This window comes from Lepus europaeus, chromosome 10 (assembly GCF_033115175.1).
Source record: "Lepus europaeus isolate LE1 chromosome 10, mLepTim1.pri, whole genome shotgun sequence".
In the NCBI taxonomy this organism is placed as follows: domain Eukaryota; kingdom Metazoa; phylum Chordata; class Mammalia; order Lagomorpha; family Leporidae; genus Lepus; species Lepus europaeus.
In genome coordinates, this window is record NC_084836.1 from 57,874,632 (window position 1) to 57,894,233 (window position 19,602).

The following is a 19,602-nucleotide window of genomic DNA, read 5'->3' on the forward strand; positions in this document are numbered from 1 at the left end:
GACTGATTTGCTTAGAGACCCTGGAATGATACCTGTGATAATGGGGGAGAGATTTTAGGGTGTAGCGCCCTTGCAACACCTCCTGTATCACAATTCTCACCAAAGTGAGAAGAGCATTAATTTCAGTCTGAGCTTTAAAGACTAGAGAGGAAGCAACACGGTATCCCCTGAGACAGCACAGTTTTTCCTTTATTTTGCAGATGGGAAAATTGAAACACACAGCATAAGTTACTACTCACTTTGACGTGAATAAGGGTTAGAGTTGCATACCAACCAAGGGACAAACCAGATTTTCTATGATGTTGTGCCTTTATTTGTACAATTATGTATAAATTAACTTGATTTACAACTCTGACCTCTATTTTCTTTCAGCAATGGCAATTATATTTTCTAAAACTGTTATTAATACATGCAATACACATATAAACATTCTCTCATGAGATTCTGTAACATCTAGTTTTCTGGGTCAGTGTGTATTAGCTCAAAAAAGGTCAATAAGCCATTGAAATGCTATTTTTGAAATAACTCAAATATGATGACTTTTTTCTTTGTGATGGAAACCTTGTTTACCGAATACAATTTAGAAGTATTTTCCTCCACATGTCTTGTTTCACTTTGATGTTGAAGATTAGTTAATAAATTTTTATTTGACTATGGAATTAATATATAGGAAGTATTTTTTGTCTTTTTAAAAGCTATTTTTTTTTATTTTTTTTTATTTTTTTTATTTTTGACAGGCAGAGTGGACAGTGAGAGAGAGAGACAGAGAGAAAGGTCTTCCTTTGCCGTTGGTTCACCCTCCAATGGCCGCCGCGGTAGCGCGCTGTGGCCAGCGCACCGCGCTGTTCCGATGGCAGGAGCCAGGTGCTTATCCTGGTCTCCCATGGGGTGCAGAGCCCAAACACTTGGGCTATCCTCCACTGCACTCCCTGGCCACAGCAGAGAGCTGGCCTGGAAGAGGGGCAACCGGGACAGGATCGGTGCCCCAACCGGGACTAGAACCCGGTGTGCCGGCGCCGCAAGGCGGAGGATTAGCCTGTTGAGCCACGGCGCCGGCCTTAAAAGCTATTTTTTAACAAATTAAAATTTTTGATAAATTCTTTTAAAATAGTTTAATAGTCTTGACAAAAAAGTGCACAGTTGGACAACACAATTATTTAAGTTTTGACCTTTTGGGAAAAACAATTTTCTTCATGAACATGCTATTTTATTAATTGGGTTGTATCCAATTTATTTAGCAGTATAGTTTAATATTTTTCTTATCTGTGGCACAATAATATTCCAATCATATTTTGAGTGTTGATATAGAACACAGAATAGAATTTCCTAGTCCATCCCACAGGGCAGTGGCAACCATTTAAGGTGATATGCTGAATGGGCAAAAAAGAATATGTTTTGAGATCTGCATTAATTAGAGCTGTATTTGATGTATTGTTAGTATCCTTTATTCATAATTCCATTTGCACTCATAGTGAATCAGCAGCTTTGGCAGTTTAACAATTGGAAATACAAAACAGAAAATTTAAGTTTATCCAGATGTGTTGTCAGCTGGTAATTCTAAGTGAGGTCCCTGACAGTAACTAACTCAGTAATTAGAGCACATTTTGAAAAACAAATAACTTATAGAAAAATTCACAAGTATTGAGGGGGTAGATCTATGCCTAGCCTCATCACTGAGGTTGGCTATTTCACACCTCCAAGACCATGGTTGACACTCTTGTTTCATGCAGCTTGCAGAACTCTTGGAGTGCATGTGTTGTTCGGGAAATTAGGGCATCCATCTTGCTTTAGATGGCCTTCAGTTAGAAACAACTTGCATTCTATGTCCCATTGGATTCTGTGTTAATGAATTCCATATGCTACAGGATTTTTGTAACTTCAAAAGTAGGAAGAAAAAGAATGATTGCTGCTGGTAAATGTGCTTTTTTTTTTTTTTTTTTTTTTTTTGACAGGCAGAGTGGACAGTGAGAGAGAGAGGAGACAGAGAGAAAGGTCTTCCCTTGCCTTTGGTTCACCCTCCAATGGTCGCCACGGCCGGCGCGCTGTGGCCGGCACACCGCACTGTTCCGAAGGCAGGAGCCAGGTGCTTCTCCTGGTCTCCCATGGGGTGCAGGGCCAAGCACTTGGGCCATCCTCCACTGCATTCCCAGGCCACAGCAGAGAGCTGGCCTGGAAGAAGGGCAACCAGGACAGAATCCGGCACCCTGACCGGGACTAGAACCCGGTGTGCCGGCACCGCAAGGTGGAGGATTAGCCTGTTGAGCCATGGTGCCGGCCAGGATGTGCTCTTAATTAACTGAAAAGGTGATGATTTTTATATGCCATGAAATGTAGCATGGTTTCTTTTTGTAAAATGAATTGATTAATTTGAAAGGCAGAGTGGTAGGGAGAAATGGAGAGAGAAAAAGAAAGAGAGAGAGAGAGAATCTTCCATTCACTGCTATGTTTCCCAAATGACTGCAACACTAGAGGATGCACTAGGCTGAAAGCAGGAAACTGTAACTCCATTTGGGTCTCTCACATGATTGTCAGGAATCCAAGTACTGACAGGGTCATCAACTACTGCCTTCCCAGGCACATTAGCAGGAAGTTGGTTTGAAAGCATAAAAAGAAGTTGAGTCTCAAACTGGCACTCTGATATGGGATGAGGCAGTCTAAACCACTGTGCCACAGTGGTAGTCTCTATAGCACTGTTTCTAGTTGACTTAATGCCAGCTTGTGATTCTAAACATTCATTAGCACTTTTATATTTTATGGTTTCTGGGCTAAGGCACGAAGAAGCACACAAGAGAGAACATTTATCCAGAAACTTTCTATCACAATAAATTTCTTTTACAACTTATCTAACAATTGTCTCACTTAATTCTTAAAAGTATTAAAGAATTTAATGTAACAATTATATTCAGCAAAACATACTTGAGACATTACCTGTATTAACTCTGAACCTGGAAAATTATTAAGTGTACATTGGGTTTGAAAACTTTTTAAAAAAATTAAATTCTGATGATTTCTGTGTTATTCTTGTGAGTATGTCTATTGATATTTTAATTATGACTAATATGACTATGTTTTCACAGCACCAGCTCCATTCTGAACTTTTTCTTCTTACACAAGCTGTAACTGAGCCACATGGCTGACCAATAGCAAGGAAGCCTATTAATCCTCCCTGGCTGACTGATAGCCGCATTGACAGCAGGTGAGCCCATATGCAAATGACATAATTTGGGTCTGGTACTTCTTCCTCCAAAATTGTCATCTGGAAACTAAGATAAGAATAAAACATTCTCAGGCAACAAATTCTAGTGCCTTCAAGCTGCCATTCAAGACACATCTCACTGTGACTTCATACTGTGCAAGGATTCACTATGAAAAGTGTCACAAGGGGCTCTTCTGGAGCGACAGATCTTTAGCTTTATTGCCTGCAGCTGGACAGCAACCAGACCCTGGGAACATCGCCTTGAATGGAAGTGTCTTTCAGGATCTTTTGGAAAATTTCCTCTATGAACACATGGAGTTTGGTTTGTTAATACACTTTTTTTATTATTTATCTCTTTGTTTTTGATAGGCAGAGTGGACAGTGAGAGAGACAGAGAGAAAGGTCTTCCTTTGCCATTGGTTCACCCTCCAATGGCCGCCGCGGCCGGTGCACCGCGCTGATCTGATGGCAGGAGCCAGGTGCTTCTCCTGGTCTCCCATGAGGTGCAGGGCCCAAGCACTTGGGCCATCCTCCACTGCACTCCCGGGCCACAGCAGAGGGAGTTGCCTCCTGGAAGAGGGGCAACCGGGACAGAATCCGGCACCCCGACCGGGACTAGAACCCAGTGTGCCAGTGCCGCAGGCAGAGGATTAGCCTATTGAGCCGCGGCGCCAGCCTGTTATAACACTCTTTGTCTGAATCACTTCATTAAACCTAACATTTCATATATTCCTGTTTTTTATTTATCTTGTTCTGCCTTTTGTATGCCTTGCAACAAACTGATTAGTTTGGAAACTATCTGACTCATCTGGCTTGTCATTTGTTTAAAGGGTAAAAGGACCTGCACCTCTTGGGAAAGCTGTAATCCTTGAGGTTGAAATTGTCTCTTGGTACTATGGGTACTGAGCCATGCTGGCTGGCTCTGTATGATAATCATTTAGAAAATACATGCAAAAAATAAAGTGTCATCTACACATAAAGTGATAGCACTTTATTTTGGTACATCAAATTCAAGGACAGGGTCTCAGAATTCAGCTTCCTACATTTCGTAAGCATATAATCTATAGAGCAATGGATTCTCATAAGCACGGAGCTTGAATTTTTAGTAATATTGATACCCACTGTTGGCCACAAAATTTTATTTATTCTTGTCTAGGAGGAGCAGCAAGAAGAGAAGAGAAAGCTTTACTAAAACACTCTGTTAAGTTTTCAAACGAGAGATGATTATTTTCTAGGGGTTGAGATAATTGAAAGTTTACTGTGCAAGGAATGAGCATCATTTATTACAGAGTTGAGAAAGTCTCTTTCATGCTTCAGTTCAGGTTGAGGCTGAAAAGACAAATGGTTGCTGAGGCAATAATTATGTCCTCTAGGTTATGTCTGGCTCCCTAAATCAAGTTGGACTCCTACTCAACCAGGGAGTACAAATACACTCTGATGTTTGTGGCTTTGTGCAAACATGCTGGGAAGGTTGACTCTCTTCTTACTTCCCACAGCCTATTAATAACTGTGTTTCTCTGGGTGAAGTTAAAAGATGATGCTTTCTCTTGTGGATAGTTTTTGTGGCCCCTTTATCTGTACTGGCTAATAATGCCTCATGAAGCTCAAAACTCTTGATTGTGATTCATTTCTACTTTAAGGCTCTGAAGCTTCCAAAGTATCTGATGCTCTCTCCAAAGTTGTTTTTTTTTTGGGGGTGGGACATGGAGTGTGGTTATGATCTAGGAAGAGATATGACCACCAACTGTCTTGAATGGATCTGGTACCCACCACAAGGCAATGGCTGTATAGATAGATCAGAACTATCCAGAGGCCACCCTTAGCTTCATTTCTTTCAAAGTTTATTATGTATTTATTTATTTGTATTTGAAAGGGGAGAAAGAGGGAGAAAGAGAGGGAGATAATTCATCTGTTGGTTCACTCCCCAAACACCTGCAACAGCTGGGGCTGGTTAGAGCAAATGCTAGGAGTTTAGAACTCCATCCAAGTCTCACATGGGTGACAGGGTCCCACATACTTTATCCATCATCTGCTGTGTCTAGGGTATGTATTATAGGGAAACCAGACTGGAAGCAGAGGCAGAACTCAATTCCAGGCACTGCCAAATGAGATGTGGGCATCCCAAGCAGCAGGTTAATCTGATGTGCCACAATGTCCACTTTGCTTGGCTTCTTCTTCTTCTTCTTCTTCTTCTTCTTCTTCTTCTTCTTCTTCTTCTTCTTCTTCTTCTTCTTCTTCTTCTTCTTCTTCTTCTTCTTCTTCTTCTCCTTCTCCTTCTCCTTCTCCTTCTCCTTCTCCTTCTCCTTCTCCTTCTCCTTCTCCTTCTCCTTCTCCTTCTTCTTTTTGACAGGCAGAGTTAGACAGTTAGAGAGAAAGAGAGACACAGAGAGAGTTATAGACAGTGAGAGAGAGACAGAGAGAAAGGTCTTCCTTCCGTTGGTTCACTCCCCAAATGGCCGCCATGGCCAGCGCTGCTCCAATCCAAAGCCAGGAGCTGGGTGCTAACTCCCGGTCTCCCATGCAGGTGCAGGGACCCAAGCACTTGGGCCATCCTCCACTGCCCTCCCCAGCCACAGTAGAGAGCTGGATTGGAAGAGGAGCAACCGGGATTAGTACCTGGCACCCCAACCAGGACTAGAACCTGGGGTGCCGGCACCACACCAGGCGGAGGATTAGCCAAGTGAGCCACAGTGCCAGCCCGCTTAGCTTCTTTTTAATACTAAGATCTATACCCTAGAAGGAGCTCAAACTTCATTAACATAACATGTGATGTGTGCAAAATTTTGCATTTGAACTGCACCTAGGTGACGCATGCATATTCAATATTCACATCCCCCCAGATTAAAGATGGCTGTTGGCCCTTGCCCAGGGAGTCACAGCTTTGGAAGTAATTACCCGTGGCCTCTTTAGTTACTGTAGGTAAGTTACTTTGTGTGACAGCTACTTCTGCTGGAGGCTTTGGATTCTACTTCCCAAGAAGCAAGCCATTCTGGTTTAGTGACACCTGCAGTTCCCTTTCTTAGAAGAAGGAATTTCTGCTCTAGGGATCACTTCAAACCATAGGGGAGAAAAGCTAATGCTTTTATGACTCATCACAGGGTCATAACTGACACCCATTAATTGAAAAATCAGAGTCTGGTTGAAAACGAAAGTTTAAATTTATTTAGCTAATCAAAATGAGGAGTTAAACCTGGAAACAGCCAGTCAGTTGCCAGAGCTGGCTGCTCAAAAGCCTTAGTTTGGTTACAGTTTTTAGACTTCCTTACAGGGTGAGTACGCACTGAATTAGATTTGAACAGTGCAGATTTATGTGTGGTGGTCAGTTACATTAAAAATCAAAACATAAAAATTGAGGAAAGCCTGGTAATAACTAACAGACTTAGATTTGGTGCACACTCACCTATAACAACAAGAGAAGAGCTTAACAAATTTAGTTAACATTGGAGGCTTCAGAAATAGAGACTGAAAGAGCCAGAGAAAACTGTATTTTATGTTGAGTCTGATGAATGAAATGGACAGCAGAGGAGAAACTTGACTGGACAAAAAGCGGCATGGTTAATGGTGATAAACCGGGGGACTTCAGCAAGGCCTGTTCATTCAGTTTGGTTTCTGTGTCTCTGTAAGACATTTCTTCCTCCCAGAAATGAAATCACTTGAAGAACTTAAGGGGAGGAGGTCAGAGAGTGACCTTTCCAGGTTCTACAGCCTGCTTTAAGGAGGAGGAACTCCAGTTTCTGTGACTCACTTCTGGATAGAGAGCAGGGTGAGACAGTGGGTGAGTCAAGATCAGAATGACCTCCTTTCTTTTGCATATCGCCTGTCTCTCCTTGATGAAAATACTCAGCATGCCAAGGCACCATATTTTGGGATGTCATGTTCTGAGTCATGACAGTCCTTTCCCTAAATTCTGGAGGCAATCTCCTCCAGATTTTTTACTGCTAGGGGCCCTCTGCTTCTCCATGAAACCTAGCTGGAGCAGGAGCAAGAAGTACCTATCACTTATCCTGTTGACAGCCTCCTTTTGTTAGAGGGGAGGGCCTCTGCATGGCTCACCCTAACCAAGCTGGAGGTGCAGGTCTGTCTTCACCCAGCAGCACCCTCTCAGCTTCACTGAGGCAGCTCCTCAGCTTTTCTCATCCTCTAGTGTCAGTAACCTGTCCACTCCATCCCCAAGTAATAGGCTCCATCTTTACGTAATAGGCTCCCTGAGAAGAACCATAAGGCCCTCCTCCTTCTATGGATCATTCTACTGTTTATGGGGTTGGTGGAGAATGTGAAGATCACAGCACAACTCCCTGCCAAGGCCTCCTTATAAAACCCATTATTCTCCACTGTTTTATAGTTTCATATGGGGAAATACCTTGAAGAGTGGTTGAGTAGGTTTGGGAACTCACTGTGTAATTTCACATACATGTCACTCCATGACAATGGTTTCTTCCATTTTCACATTTCACAAATACTTTGTTCAATTTGTTTGGAATCAGACTCATTCTTTTCTTTTTAAATTTTTGTCCATTTTTTGGGTGGGTGGGAGTGAAGGAGGGAGGGAGGGAGAGAGAGAGAGAGCGCGCGAGTGAGCAACATTTGCCATCTGTCAGCCCACCCCTCAAATGCCTGCAACAAAGCTGGAAGCAACTGGAAACTCAATCCAGGTCTCCCACATGGGCAGCAGGAATCCAATCACGTGAGCCAATACTGCCCACCCAGAGTCCACAGCATTAGGAAGCTGGAATAGGGAGCTAGAACCAGGAACTCTGTACACGCATTCAGACATGTGTTTGTGGGGGCATCAATCACAAGGCTAAACAGCCAACCTAGATTCACTCTTGAGTCTTAGCTCCTTGTCCACACTGATGCTAATTTTCTATGTAAATTACTCACACATCCTTTGCTGGGACTCATGCAAATTTTTGAAAGCAGAATCTTGTATGAATTCTTAAATTTGCATTTCTAGGCTTAAAAGTATCTAATGTCCCTAATACACATTTTTGTAGAATTGCTAAGTAGTCTTTAGGAATGCAATAATACAAGCATGATCTCTTCAAACTAATCTATCAGAAGGATTGGAAAGGTGATTCAATGCCATTTATGAAAGTCCCACAACACTTGGTTATGTTTATGTTTGTAGAAAAACACTTTCATATCTGTTGATCCCATCCTTACAACTCTTATAGGATCTGAATACTTGCTGTGAGGAAGTAAGATGCAGTTCAACAAGCCTGAATTTTGAATTCCAATATTACTAACAGCACCAAAGCACTCTGGCCTTGGGCCAATGGCTTCATTACTCTGAGGAAGCCACAGCAAAGCTGAGGAACTTGTACCTGAGAATACTCAAAGAATTTATTCCAGAGCACTCCCAGGGAAATATCTAAATAGCTGGAGAATGTTACAACGTAGATGAATGATATTTAACATTTACCACAGGAGGTATTTCTAACAATAACAAAAATACTGTCCTGGTTCATTTAATTAGTTATGTGTTGAATGCTGACTTAGCGTCAACTGATCTAGTAATGAGTAAGGCAGGCATATTCCTGTTCTTATAGATATCACATTTTAGTAAGGAGAGGCAATAAGTAAACTGATGACAGGAGAATTTCAAAGAGTGATGAGTAATGAAATAAAATGTGATGGTGTGATAAAGCATGAGGGGTAGTGGGGGGTGCTATTTTAATTGGCTTAGGGCCTCCCAGTTAGGATGTTTTCATCTGAAGATGAAGGAGATCTGAAGATGAAGAGTTCCAGGTAAGGTGAGTATGTGCAAAAGTCTTAAGGTAGAAGCAAACTTGGCTATTTGAAGACCAGAAAAAAGACCAATGAGTGTTGCTAGCAATGAGGAGTGATGGAAGACATAATGCTAGAGCCAGGCAGGGGCCAGCTTGCACATTAAGTATTTTGTACTCAGTGTTCCACTACGCATTTCGAATCACATAGGCAAAAGTAGAGCCTTAGACCCTCCAACAACAATTTTATGCTGATGGGTGTGTTTTACCACCATTCGCCAAGTTTGCTCAAGCCAAAGAAGTCAAACTGATTTCTCTCTTCCTCCTACACACAGTATCTGATCTAACAGCAAGTGCTATTGCTGTAGAACTGCAAATAAAAACTAGGTTCATTTGCCTAATACACTGAAAGTCAACAACTCACACCAGAGTGGCAGAAGAAAGTAGGTGTTAATTGTACAACATACAGAGCAAGGAATATGGGAAGCTATCACTCAATTGCCATATTAAACAAAGGATAAAGTTTGTGAATCCTATAGGTTAAAGCTGAAGTTGAGGGGCCAATGTTGCTGTATGGCAGGTAAAACCACCCTCTGCAAGGCTGGCATCTAATATGGGCACTGATTCAAGACCTGGCTGGTTCACTTTCTTTTTTTAAAGATTTATTTATTTATTTGAAAGGCAGAGCTACAGAGAAACAGAGAGAGAGAGAGAGAGAGAGAGAGAGAGAAAGTCTTCCATCTGCTGGTTCACTCGCCAGATGACTGCAACAGCCATGGATGTGCTAGGCCAAAGCCAGAAGCCAGGGCTTCCTTTGGGTCTCCCACACTGGTGCTGGGCCCAAGGGCTTGGGCCATCTTCAACTACTTTCTCAGGCCGTAGCAGAGAGCTGGATCAGAAGTGAAGCAGCTAGGACTTGAACCAGTGCCCACATGGGATGCCAGCACTGCAGGTTGGTGACTTTACCTGCTACGCCACAGTGACAGCCTCACTGCTTCACTTCTGATCCAGCTCCCTACAATATGCCTGGGAAATCAGCAGTGGTTGGCCAAAGTGCTTGGGCTCCTGAATCCACACATGGGAGACCCAGGAGAAGCTCACTTCTAGAGAGAGATATTTGTGTATATATACATATATATATATGTATATATGTACATTTGTATATATAAATACATATAATTTCTTAGCAGATACAATGAGTTTCTAAAAAGTTTCTTAATTCAAAGTGATGTCAGCAATATCCATCCTAGGTACATAGAACAGAGAAAAGAAAACTTGAACTGCCATCAAACTGTCCAAATGGTTTGGGTTATTTTAGAAATCTGTTTGGCTATAGGACAACTTATTACTTTCACTGGAGAAAAACCTAATGTACCCAAATTCAAAATCAAATCCACAAACCAAGTAAACTAGCTTGTAGTTCTCATTTTTTTCTTTATTAAAGGATTACTCTTTTTCACAAGTACAAGTTTTGCCTCCATAACAGTATCCCTAATTAATTATTACTAAATTGTAGAAATTTTCATTTTAGTAGATAAACATTCATTTTACCAATTATAAACTTATTTATAAATTTTAGTACTATACATTCATCTATCATTATAGGAATAGCATTTCTTTGAACTATTTTGCCAGTTGTATAAGCAGATTTTCTTGGTCATAAAAATAGCTGTTGAGAGAATGCTTTCTAAACACCAAACTACTTGATCACCTGTTGATACTCTTCTAAGAAGCATAGACTTAGCTGTTGATTCATTATTCTTGGGCACAAAGTGAAAAGGGCATGAATTTTAAACCACTTGTGTTTTATTATTTTCTTTGTTTTTCACCTAATTTGGCTATAGGGTATGAGTAAGTCAGTAGTTCTTTGTTATATAAAAAAATTAAAGTGCTGCATATTTTTCATACAATTTATATGAATAGTTATGAAAGCACTCTCAAAACTGTTAAACAATGATCATGTTATTTTCATGATGCAAATGATCATTCCTTAATTCTTCTCAGCTACTAGGGTATCTCCCAAAATATTAGTTTACTTGTAATGGGTTCTTATTTTCTAGTGAAACTGTTACTGGTTTTCCTATTGGGTGAGGCAGAAGGTCATGTTGGAGGACATCCATTCTCCAAAGATTCTTCTCCAAAACCAAGGTCCCTTTCAATTCTACTGATGGAGAGCAGGAGAGAACTTAGTGGAGATGAAGGAAATTGCTAGTTTTTGTTTTGTAAAACCAGAACTCTATCTTACATATGCAGAGCTGTGAGTAGAGAGTAGGTGGTGTGACTCTCTTTTGCTTAGGATGCTAGTGGACTTTATGTGAAGAAAGTGTTCAGGAGCCCAGCAATTGCTTCCTAAGATTCAAAGTTTAGGGAGACTTACTGAAATAAATCAAGTTGGTCCTGCCCAGGGTCATTGTCATAGAAGGGTGACAGGCCCCTGATGTTCGTGGGGTTGGGCTCTAGTTTTAGTGATTAAATGGGGTCCCAGTCAATCTGTCTCAGTGATTATGCTGACAAGCCATAGTTGAACATGGAGATGCAAATTATAAATAACTTTATTACTGAGAGGGAAAAAGTGTTTGTAGGATGCTATGTTTATGTAATTAAAGGCCAGAAAAAGATAAACTACCTGAGTCATCACCTGCTGCCTCCCAGGGTGTGCAATTACTCAAAGAAAAATTACCATGCAGCAGAGGGACTGCAAGTGGCAAAGTCAGGAACTAGAACTTTTAAAATATGTTTTGCTTGCAGATTTGACTTCAGGGCCATCTAAATCCTTTACATATTTATAAAACAAAATCTAATTTAGAAAATAAGCTCCCTAAGAGTTAAGAGTTAAAAACAAATGAAAAATGAAGTGAGCAGTTTACCAAGTAAGTGGCATAAATTTTCAGATATGAACTACTCGCAATGGCTTAATGTAGTTCTTTCAATGCACATTGCCTTTGGACTGTAACCTGGAGACAAAAAACTGGAGAAAGAAAATTCTTAAAATTTTTAGGTATCCTTGGATCCTTCTGTTGTAGTGATGTTCGTAGCAATATTCTGGAAATAAATCAAAAGTGTATGTTGTTGTCATGGAGAACTGAGAGTTTTAGCATAGGAGACAAGTGATATGAGTTCAATGAAGTTAAAGTAAAAATCCTGAAGTTCTGAGTTAGAATTGGAAGTATGATGAACTCATAATTTGATTTGTGTTAAAATGTTAAGATTATTTATCTCTGTCTTGAAAAGGTCAAGAAGTGACAAACAACTCAGTGGCAATGGGAACCTCAGTGCCTAATTGTGATCTCTAAATACAAGTTTCTAGTAAAAGGAATTAGGGGTTCTTGGGGAGATGAATTTGTAAAAGAGCATGGACTATTTTATCAAATAGCCAGCAAGCTATTTTTAAAAATAGCAAGGCCTTGACAAGGAATTGGGAATCAATTTGGCTAAAGATGGGATAACTCAATCATCAATACAGGTAATAGCTTCAACAAACTGAAAAATATCAGATGTGTTTATTTTTATAATTCATGGAGCAGGTAAAGAGACCACTTGGGATGCTCACATCCCATATCAGAGTTCCTGGTTCAAGTCTTAGCTCCTCTGCTTCTGATCCTACTTCCTGATAATGCATACACTGGGAAGGCAGATGATGGTTCAAGTACATGAATCTGTGCCACCCACCCTGGAGAACCAAACTGAGTTCCTGACTCTTGCATTTTGCCTGGCCCAGCCCTGGCTACTGTGGACATTTGGAGAATGAACCAGCAGGTGGAAGACCTCTCCCTTTCTCTTTGACTTTCAAATGAAAAATTAATAAATTTCTAAAAATCTATAATTCATAATTATATTTTAAATAATACTTATTGGTCATCTTTGAAGGATGCTAAAGAATCAACATATTATCTTAAATATTGGCAAGAAGAAAGAATTCCACATTTATCCTGTTTTTTTTTTCTGCAAATGACCCATGGTAAGTAAAATGTGAGGAAGAAGTATTTTTATTTATAGATGTATTCCAGTCAAGGGCTGAAGAAACAATGAAAGCATACTAACATTTTACAAATCATAATTGACATGTTAATGAATCTAGGCAATTCTCATCCATAAATTTCCATACCTCAAAGAGAAGATAATTGAATACTAAATGTTCCTGATGGAAGTACACAGCACCATCCATAAAGTCACAGCACCAAAAAAATTCCTACCTGAATCTAATCAAGCCTCTACTAATTTTCCAATGAGCTAATAGGAACAAAAATATGCCAAGCAATTCTTTTGGGATGCAGTCAGTAAAATTCAGATAAAGAAAACACTATAGGACAACTATATTGTTTCTTTCTTTTTTTTTTTTTTCAGATAGACAGTGAGAGAGAGAGAGAGAGACAGGTCTTCCTTCCATTGGTTCACCCCCCAAATGGCCGCCACAGCGCCGATCTGAAGCCAGGAACCAGGTGCTTCCTCCTGGTCTCCCATGCTGGTGCAGGGGTCCAAGCACTAGGACCATCCTCCACTGTCCTCCCGGGACACAGCAGAGAGCTGGCCTGGAAGAGGAGCAACCGGGACTAGAACCCGGTGCCCATATGGGATGCCGGCACCACAGGCGGCGGAAGGTTAACCAAGTGAGCAATGGCGCCGGCCTCAACTATATTGTTTCTTAAAACATAAGTATTTCAAGGGAAAGAGAAGAATGAAAGGGGAAGTATAGAGTAAAATAGACATAAGCATTCTATTGTAATGTCTGAACTTTTCTTGGGATCTGCTTTGAGCAAATTATAAAAAATAATCCTTTATCAGTTGCATAATATTTTCTCTCATTCTGTCAGTTGTGTTTTTCTTTCCTGATTGTTTCGTTTGCAGTATAGAAACTTCTCAATTTGATGTAATCTGTTGTTAATTTTGGCTTTGACTGCCTGTGCCTCTAGGGTCTTTTGCAAGAAGTCTTTGCCTGTGCCTCTATCTTGCAGGATTTCTCTGATGTTCTCTAATAATTTGATGGTGTCAGGTAGTAGATTTAGATCTTTAATCCATGTTGAGTGGATATTTGTGTAAGGTGTTAAGGTAGGTATTTTTCTTCATACTTCTGCATGTGGAAATCCAGTTTTCCCAGCACTATTTGTTGAATAGACTGTCCTTGCATCAGGAATTAGTTTTAGATCCTTGATCAAATATAAGTTGTAGATGTCTGAATTGATTTCAGTGTTTCTATTCTGCTCCATTGGGCTATTCATCTGTTTCTGTAACAGTAAGATGCTGTTTTGATTATAACTGCCCTATAGTATGTCTTGAAATCAGGTGTTGTGATGCCTCCAGCTCTATTTTTGTTGTACAAGATTGCTTTAGCTATTTAGAGGTCTCCTGTACCTCCATATGAATTTCACCATCATTTTTTCCAGATCTGAGAAGAATGTCCAAAAGGACAAATATCATATGTTCTCCCTGATTGGTGACAACTAACTAAGCATCTAAAAGGAAACCTGTTGAAGTGAAATGGACACTATGAGAAATGGTGACATGATCAGCTCTTGCCCTGACTGTTGATGAACAAATTAATACTTTATCCCTTTTAGTATTTTCTTTTTCGACTTAGTACCATTGGTTGAACTCTTTAATTAACACACAATTATTCTTAGGTGTTTATTCCAATTGAAAATTGATCCATGTTAAAAATAAGAGTAGGAATAAGAGAGGGAAGAGATGTACAGTTTGGCACATGCTCCCTTGGACCTACTCCTAAGGGTAAAGCTAAAAACTTGCCTTGGGACTCCAAATCCCATTAGTTGGCAGGTTCCAATGCCAACTTACTAAAGTGATCAGTTTAAGTTCAAATTGACCATAAAGATAGAATTATGTGTCAAAAGGATCACATAAATAAGACCAGTTTCTGCTAATAATAATTGATAGAATTAAAAAGGAGAGAATGATCCAACATGGGAAGCGGGATACACAGCAGACCCATAGAATGACAAATACCCTAACCAGCACTCCGGCCTAAGAATCAGCCCTTAAGGCATTTGGATCTGGCTAAAAAGCCCATGAGAGTATTTCAGGCATGGAAAGCCAAGACACTATGGCAAAAAATGACCTACATGAAAGATCTCTGTGAGTGAGATCCTGGTGGAAAGAAGGCGCCATCAAATAAGGAGGTACCTTTCTCTGAAGGGAGGAGAGAACTTCCGCTTTGATTATGGCCTTGTCTAAATAAGGTCAGAGTTTGTGAACTCAAGAGGCTTCAATAGCTTTGGTAGCTCATGACAAGAGCCTCGGGTTATTGCTGACGTCATAAATAAGAGTTTCAACTGTTAAATCAACAACAAGAGTCAATGTACACTTGCTCCCCATGTAGGACCTCTGTCCTTAATGTGTTGTATTATAAGAATTAACAGTAAAACTAGTCTTCAAACAGTACTTTATACTTTGTGTTTTTTTGTGGGTGCAAACTGTTAAAATCTTTACTTAGTATAGAGTTGATCTTCTGTATATAAAGATAATTATAAATGAATCTTAATGAAGAATGGGATGGGAGAGGGAGTAGGAGATGGGATAGTTTGCCTTTGGTAGGGTCGTTATGGATAGAAGAACCACTAAAATCCAATAGTTGTACTTTCAAAATTTATATTTATTAAATGTGTTCTATTAAAATATTATAAAAGATAAATTATTAAACCATTTTGAGACAGAGAAAGTTGAACACTGAACATTTGATGACATGAAAAACATCATTTAGATTTAAAGTGTGATAGTGACATTGGACTCAAGTTTGTTTTTTAATAGTTCTTTTGGTACTGGAAATGAAACTATATATAATTATGTAAAAATTTGTAAATAGAATTTGATTATTCTGAGAATTCTTTCAAAAATTTGAGGATGCATGGCAAGAAAAAATTGTGTAGACAAAGATAATGTCTATGAGTTACAAATTATTGACACAGGTTGATGAACACATTTTATTTTGATATCTGAGTATGTCTGAAATGTTCCATGATAAACAGTACTGAAATAGTAGTAATCATTACACTACCATGTAGCAGGAGAACACCTGAAGCCTGGGTTAGGACCTTAATCATCACCAGTGTGCTCCAGTAGTGAGTAGACTGGCATGGTTGGCTCATTTGTGCAGCATGGTTCTTAGTTTTTCCAAATAGCATAATTGAACTGACCAGCTCCCAGCTGTTATCCACATGGAATTTTAGAAGCTGGAATGCTATTCTATGGACAAAATTAAGTCCCTCATATATACTTGGATAAAAAACTGAGGATAGAAAAATCTAGAAAAAATTCCTGAAATTAAGACCAAAAAGAAACAGTGTTAGCTCTATTGTAAACTGGCATTTACAGTATTATAGGTATAATACTGTAAATAAAATAGATGAGTCTGTTATATATATATATATATATATATATATATATGTGTGTGTGTGTGTGGGGGTATATATATATATATATATATACACCTAGTAAAACAGTTAAACTGGTTAAATAAGATATGCATCACAAATAGCTTTTAATCTTAAATTCACCTTTTCCCTACTTATAACAAAACATGTTTTCTAAAACTTCTGAAATTCTATTTCCCAATAAAAATGCAATAGATAACATAATTGTGGTAGATATGCAACATATGCAGTTGCTATTTGAACAAAAATTGAGTTGGATTTCCTTTGTTTACTAAAGAATTTCAATTGCTGTTAGTAACCTATCTAAGCTTTTTAACATAATCCAACAAGCCATTCATTCTGTCCACCCCTTCCCACCATATCCCAGCTTCATTTTCCTTCTTCCAATTTCTTGACCCTCTTTAAGGCCTACGGCATCCTGCTCTCAGTTTTAGTTTTTTTACTTTCCCAAATGCCCTACTCTAGCCCCAACCCTATCACTGCCTTCACCAATTCCAACTGGTTTTTAGAATTCAGAATAAATATGTCTGTAGGTTTCTTCATTGATTCTTCAGTGAGATAGTTCCCCCCCAAAAAATTTCAGTAGAACAACCTGCCTTTCCCCTTTAGAGATCTTCCATCTATAAGTACCTAAGTGATTGTGTTTGTGTTGCTCAAATCTGTGACAAGACTGAATGCTCCACGAGACTATGCTTTGCTTTACCCCAGCTCCTAGAAAAGGCTACACTGCTGCCTAAGAAATATTTGCTGAACAAATGAATGAAACCATCACAGTGTTTTCCTTATTGAAAACTCTTAAAGCCATTTCCTCATATTTGGCAGCCTACACTTGGGATATTAAAATTTGTTTTATTTAAATTCTTAGCTAAGCTATTGATGAAAAACACTTTTCTTACAATTTACTGTTTTGCTTCATCTGGTGACAGTGTTTTCATCAAATGTCTATTGTATGAGTACAACCTTCAGTTTTAAGTAAAAAGAGAGGGAAAACAGAATAGTTTTGTCTTTTTGTAGACAGGAATGAGAAACAATGAGGTTGTCAGATGTTTAAACACAGATGTCTTGGTTCCAAACAACCTCCTAAAGCATTAATTTTGTTAACTTTGCCTATTTCAGTCCAAGATCACCAGATTACTACCTCTAAGTTTGTAAAAACAAGTTGTTATTTTTCTTTATTTTAAAAAAAACTCTTAAATTATGTGGAAGCACATATTTATTATTAAATAATCAGGAGGTGCAAAGAAATGTAGAATAATCCCCAGCATGTTCACATATCCACTGATATGCTAGGTTTCTATTTTGTTATATTATTTGTACAATTTTTCTGTCTCAACAAAGTGGATCCTATGGTTTATATTGTTTAGAATGTAATTTTCTTTTTATCTGCACATTTATTAAAAATATGTGAGTCTGGTAAGCAAGAAACACCCACCTTTTATGTCTAGGAATGGGAGGTTTCATTGTGTTTCTTAGAACACCTCCCTGTGGAACTTCAGTGGATGCCTGCTGGCTGAGTCACGTCCGCTGCTGCTTTGTTTTCCAGAACAACATGAAATCATGAAAACAAACCTACTGGAAACTATGAGGGATAATATGTGACATCCAGTATTCTGTTGTTTGTGGAAACATGGAAACTTAGTGGTCTCTCTACTTGGACTAACTGATTCCTTAGTGACTTTTCATGGAAGTGATCTACAAACTCCAGGAAAAGCCATTCAGTGAACAAGGTTCCTGAATGGTAAAATAGAACTAAAATTAAAAATGGTGCCAACATGTTGCTGTGGATTCCTTCTGAGAGGAGGAGCGCGGTGGGGGCAAGAGGCACGGAGTAACCACACAGACACCAGCAGTCGCGTGAAAGCGGGCCAGAAGCGAACAGCCCACAGACTCATTTATTTCAGTTGGTACAGCAACTTGTATAGCTGAGGCAGACAATTTGGTCTAGGGGTGGTTTATGCCCTAACCGATCACAGCCTATTGCCAGGCAGGCTCCGTTGCCAGGTGGTTTCCCAGGTGGTTTCCGAAGCCATTCCTGAGGAACTGATGCTCGCTTGCCAGTGGCCATCTTGGCATGGCCTTCTCATTCCACCACACCAACACACCTACATTCTTAGCTTTTTATTCTTTAAAAAAATATTTTGCAGTCCCTCACCTGGGTATGTTCCTATTTCAACTATTAAACAACTTCCAGAAAGTCACTCTTCACTACCCGGATCTTACAAGTGAACTGTGACCCAGAGTCAGTTTTGAATATCAGCCAATCAGGACCAAGTACTTCCCAAGCTTGTATCCCTTGTTTGTATAGCAGATCAGACTGTGAACTTGGGTGGTGGGTTGTCAGGGGGAGAGCTTTGTTGTTGTTGTTGTTGTTTATGATGTATTTAATTTATTGAAAGGCAGAATGACAGAGATAAGGGGAGAGAAAAGAGAGAAACAGGTCTTTCATCTGCTGGTTCACTCTCCAAATGTCTGCAACATCCAGGGATTGGGCCAGGCCAAAGCCAACAACCAGGAATTCCATCCGGGTCTTCCAGGTAGAGTAGGGGCCAACCACTATGGTCATTCTTCCCCTGCTTTCTCATGAGCATTGGCAGAGCACTGGATCAGAAGCAGAGCAGCTGTGATTTGGAGTTGTGCTCTGATATGGAATGTCAGTGGCAGCTTAATCTAATGTACTACAACACTAGCCCAGACAATTTCTTCTACAGAAGATAGTCCATCTCATTTTTCCTTCAGAGAATACCACAAACTGCCTGTTTCCTGTTTGCAAACTCTTTTCTGGAATAAAATCTCTCTTTATCCTATATTCTTTCCTAGTGAACTTTTGAAATACTGAAATTCATGAGCCATCAGTAGAACTTTTTCTGAAATGACAAGGTATCATTCTCTAAAATTTCTCTTGGACTGTGTCTACACTCAAACTTCCCTGGGAAGTTTAATTTATTTCTAATCATTTAGTCTTAAACCATCTGACATTCCCTTGCAGTTTTCCAGGACTTCTGGTTGCTATTATTTCACCAGACTTGTGCGGAAAATTCCTTCACCTGCAACTTGACTTGCTTGGCTTGCAGCGAAGCATAAACATGCCAGACACACTTTTATACTCAACAGTAGTAAGAGGTACCACTGCTTGTCACATTAGTAAATGCAGGCCGTATTCTCCAAGCCAAAACAAACAAAAACACCAGCAACAGCAGTTAGTGGTGTCTTCATGGGCTTAAGGATCCCAAGTTGTTGAGGATCTGCCCTTACTTCACTTATGTGCTTTCTCATTCATTGACTCAGTATTCAAGTGTCC